Source organism: Sprattus sprattus (assembly GCF_963457725.1).
Source record: "Sprattus sprattus genome assembly, chromosome: 11".
Taxonomy (NCBI): Eukaryota; Metazoa; Chordata; class Actinopteri; order Clupeiformes; family Clupeidae; genus Sprattus; species Sprattus sprattus.
In genome coordinates, this window is record NC_137909.1 from 25892039 (window position 1) to 25897038 (window position 5000).

At 40.8% G+C, this 5000-nt stretch overlaps 2 protein-coding genes across 3 annotated transcripts in view; one reads left to right on the forward strand and one right to left on the reverse strand.

The window, feature by feature from the left end:
* The window catches only part of ppp1cc (protein phosphatase 1, catalytic subunit, gamma isozyme), an 18617-nt gene extending 16925 nt beyond the window's left edge, over positions 1-1692 (forward strand). Inside the window, exon 7 of the mRNA XM_080848120.1 lies at positions 1-1692. This exon is cut by the window's left edge and continues 144 nt beyond it. The gene's annotated coding sequence lies outside the window, so the exon portion shown is untranslated.
* A 1087-nt stretch (positions 1693-2779) lies between these two features.
* mcc (MCC regulator of WNT signaling pathway) overlaps positions 2780-5000 on the reverse strand; it is a 108594-nt gene continuing 106373 nt past the window's right edge. For both annotated transcript variants that reach the window (XM_080847066.1, XM_080847065.1), the window contains one exon: positions 2780-5000. This exon is cut by the window's right edge and continues 303 nt beyond it. The gene's annotated coding sequence lies outside the window, so the exon portion shown is untranslated.

The following is a 5000-nucleotide window of genomic DNA, read 5'->3' on the forward strand; positions in this document are numbered from 1 at the left end:
TGGACTCTTCTCATGTGGTCTTCATCTGTCTGCTTGGAGCTCCACTTCCTCTCGGGTCTCTTCAGCGGTCGCTTGAACTCACTCGAACTGTCGACTGCCTTTTTTTATTTCCCCCCTATGATTTTAATTTTGTTCGTCTGATTTTTTTTAGTTTTTTTTTTTTGTGTCTTCATTCCGTCCCCCTTTTTTGCAGCGACCCATGAAAGACCACACTGCTCCACGGAAGGGGGGGGGGTGGGGGTGGGGGTGGCCACATTGTATAGTTTCCTTGATTTTGTTTTTAATTTTATTGGTTCATTTGCATTTTAGAAAAATCTTCAGAGACTCCAATGGCTTTTTCTAACCTTCAATACTTCAGGATCGAGCATTTCAGTCTACAGCACCATTTCACACACACACACACACACATATACACACGGGCACACACACACACACACACACACACACACAAACACACTTATACGCTTGCTTGCAGCAGGATGGCAGGAACCACGCTTTCAAGCGCTCCCCTCTGTGGCTTTGAAGACGCCACACACCGCCCCCAGGACTTTTGCACACTCCAGAGCGCCAGCCGCCAGACGAGAGGAAGGGGAAAAAAGAAATACAAAAAAAAACACAAAACAAGAACAACAAAAAAAAACCTACGCAAAATGACCTAAACTTCTCTTGCTCCCAGATGTAGTCATTCACGCCACTGTGATCAAACCATACTCCGTTTATTCACTCTCCAATGAAGCTGAGCAGGATAGCTTTTCTGAAGCGCAGAACGCTGGCTGTCTGTTTTTCCTCCTATAGATTTTTCGGCCTTCTTTCATTGTTTTTGTTCCAGTTACATATGATTTGTTTTGTCTGGTGTTCGTGCCATGAGATGTGGGCTACCATCTGCTCTAGTAAAACTAATATTTTTTTGAACGTCGTTGGCTTGTTTTGTATTTTATTTTTCTTCTCAATTGTTGGCGCCATCATTTGGCAGATCGCTTTGTGTTTTTAAGAACTCTCTCTGTCCCCCCACCCCACCCCACCATGTTTTTGGTTGTAGCACTCTTTGTATGGATGTCTGCTCCCTCTTGATTTTTATAATCCGTCTAAAAGGTGGGTTGGCTTTGAAGGACAGCTGAGACTCTGATCAGGTTGGAAACACACCCGTGTGCCCAGTGCTGTAGATCTTTAAGTACTGTGTTCATTTGTATCTTACGATAACATGATGCCTTGTTTCTTCTTCTTCTTCTTCTTCTTCTTCTTCTTCAACTCCTCGTATTTCTTTCGGACACGCAGAAGAGGCATTTCATGCTTCCAGAAGTGTTTAGCATCCTGTTCAGGCAAGAGGATGACGTCTCCATGAGGACTTCTTTTATGTTGCATGCATTCTAGTCTAGAAATGTAAGGACTTTAGGCACACTGCCTTCACTCTCTCGCTCTCTCTATTTCTCTTTCTATTCTGGCATGCGTGTGTCAGCATGTCCACCATGATGTAGCTGTCCTTCAGGTATTTAACTTTAAAAAAATCCAAACTCAAGGTTTCTTTTGATCTTCTTTTTTTTCCACTTTTCTTTTCATCTCACCCCAAACCTTGCTGTACAACTCAGAAAAAACAAACAAACAACGGTTTTGTTCAGTGTTGGCAATAAAACTCAGATTTCCACATATAAAGAATTGTGATACTTAAATGAAATAAAGCTGGATGGATGGAAGGGAGGGAACAGTGGAACTGGTGTCCGTGCCGTTCTTACAACAGAAGGCCTCTCCTTATCTGGGGGTATTCCAAGTAAGTGGTTGTAGAGACAAACCTGGGTGAGTTAACTTGGAATGTGTGGTAAACCACCTACTACAGGTGAACACTTGGAATGTGTGGTAAACCTCCTAATACAGGTGAACACTTGGAATGTGTGGTAAACCTCCTAATACAGGTGAACACTTGGAATGTGTGGTAAACCTCCTAATACAGGTGAACACTTGGAATGTGTGGTAAACCTCCTAATACAGGTGAACACTTGGAATGTGTGGTAAACCACCTACTACAGGTGAACACTTGGAATGTGTGGTAAACCACCTACTACAGGTGAACACTTGGAATGTGTGGTAAACCACCTACTACAGTTGAACACTTGGAATGTGTGGTAAACCTCCTAATACAGGTGAACACTTGGAATATATCACTCCTTGTGTAATGACTATATAATATATGAGTTTCACTTTTTGAATCGAATTACTGAAATGAATCAACTTTTTGATGATCATCTAATATATTGAACTGCACCTGTAAAAGCTTCATGCTGGCAGAAAACATATCCATAGGGCTCTTTCAGGAGGTTTACTACTTACTCTGAGTGCACTTTGTCCAGGCTAGTCATTAAACTATGTCCTTAGAATTCCCCCCTGATGAACGCGTCATTGTTGATGTATACAACTCTGTTCTGTTGCTATGGGAAGCTACAGGAGTCTAGAATGCGTTTGCAAGGGTAGAAAATGAAGGGCATGGCAGGGATGTAGAAAGATCAAGAGTGCCATCTGCTGGCTGAGGATGGCACTGTCCTTTTTTTTTTTTTTTTGCAAGACCCATGGCTGGATGTGTTCACAGACTTCTACAATTACATTTCTTTAAACGCTCCATGTGGTTCTCATCTCTGAAACCTTAAACTTCAAGGATGTGATGGTAGCATTCGTCCTTCAAACAACTCATTTCAGAAGGTTGAATACCCCAAACACAATAATGTGATTGTACATGTGAACTCCACATGAGGATGCTGTTCAGTCAATCAGAGAGTTTCAGAGTTCCTACTTGATTTTATTCATTTATTATATAAACAAATACATTCTATAGTAAAATAAAACAATGATTGCAAAGATAAAAAAAAAAAAAAAACAGATCTGTGCAAAATTAGATGATCATTCCCCATCGGCTACTGAACTCCTCTGCTTTGATCGCTAAATGGAGGAAAGGTTGCTAAGTTACTGCAGCTTTGCATCAGAAGTGCATGTGACAATCCTGTTACAGGCAAGACATTTGATTTTGACCACATGAATTCCATTTCTAAGACATAAGCTGCATCATAAGTCTTATACGTTTAGTTGCAACTCAGCCTTCTGATGAGTGAGTAGACTTCTGTTAGCAACCTTTTACTAATAGGAAGTAGATTGTCAGGGAAAGCTTTTAGATGTGTGCCTGTTAGACCAAAACTAACATAGACCTACCCTGGGCAGGGCAGATGAATCTAATTTCCTTGACTTATACAGTAAGTAGTCCATCATGGCTCCCCCTTGTGGTTAGGGGTGGTACATACACTTTGGTAGGGACACTACCAAATCATTAGTGGACCTGTTAATGCTTTGAGTAAAATGAAACCGAAGAAACAAGTGTATTGGATTTGTGAAAGCACAGCAGCCACTGGTTAAGCCTGAAGTCTGGTTGAAAGACCTGACAAGGAAGTAATTTGAAATAAGGCAATGTGGTGATCGGGGTCTGGCTATGTGAGAAAAGTGCTATGGTCACCTAGGAACATGTATGGAGAGGGCTTCAACAATACTGTATGTATGGAGAACAGAACAAGGGGAAGATTTAGCGAGATTCACAGTACAGTATGGCCATTGTATGCATTCTTGAAAAAAATTAAAAGTTATACTCCAATGGAGACTAAATTCACACTGTAGCCCATTTTTAAAAGATTAGGAAATCGATATAGTTAATTTCTTACTACAAATTTTGTCTGTTTAATTGAAAAGAGGTATGGTATTTCTCTGGTATATTTGGCTCAGAGTGCAGTTATACGTAGAAAGAACATTTGGGCTAAATGAATATTGCTTTCTTATTCGCTTATTACATTTCCTAAACAAGGAGCATGTACAAAAATCAAGAAGGCCTTTAACTCGAAATTGTACTCTCATTTTATTTAAGCTAGCTTGATGAATTCTGAGTAAGAGTTTAATACAATAACTTTGACAGAATAGCCATCGCTATTGCATCACGGATTGGAGTGTATTGCTGTGCTTTCACAGAATAGGCTACATTCTCAATACAACATTCATTAGTTTACCTCTCTTCCAAACCAACTGTTTTTGCATCTGAAGTTGTTTCAGTGTACTGTATGTGTGCAAGTGATGTGCTTGTCTCCCTGTAAGGTAGCTGAATATTGTAGGCCATCTACAGTCAGTGTTCTCCCTGACGAGACTGTAAAGTCAATGTATACTACTGTAAATACTGATGAAATATTTAAAGGACAATATCTCATAGAAAAGACAGAATACTGCATTTTTTGAATTATTGCAATCCATTTGAATATTTCATAGGACCTGAAACATAAATAACTGCAACTGAATTAATGAGTAGCCCCTGCTGCTAACCTCTTAATTTTGCTACACACACACCGTCTCTGTCCGGCTGCTTTGGGGCAAAAAGGACAGATACAAACTGTCTACACGCAAAACTATTTCTCTGAGGTGAGGTACGGATAGAGTGAGAGGCCGAGCTGGTCACTGAGCGTGGTTGGCTGTTTTTTTTCCTGAAAGAGAAGCTGTGTTTGAAGGAAGAGTTGGCCCCACACACACACGCTTGCGCACACACACACACACACACACACACACACACACACTTTTTAGGTAAATGCTCGAAAGCCAACCAGAAGAGCCCAAAAGACTTACAAAAATGCACCTTAAAGGATTTGCGGTGAAATACTGAAGTTTACAAAACAGAAAAAGAATATCATATTAAAGATAAACATAGGATTTGAATACTGCTTTTTAGTCCGTTACAGATAGTCAAGTTTTTATAGTGCTCTCCAAAAAATATGCATGATAAAAAGCTATCAACACATCTGGTGCTAGAGGAGGAAGAGCAAAACTGTCTGGCGGGAGTTAAGCGCTCCAGCGATGACTGACAGCTATCACTCAGCTTGTGTTTACATCTACCAACCAGGCAGTCCGGGCTCTTCCAGCAGCCAATGGGTGTATAGCGGGAACAGTCACAGGTCCAGGTATGTGCCCCTCTATGGACCGCAAGCTGTCTT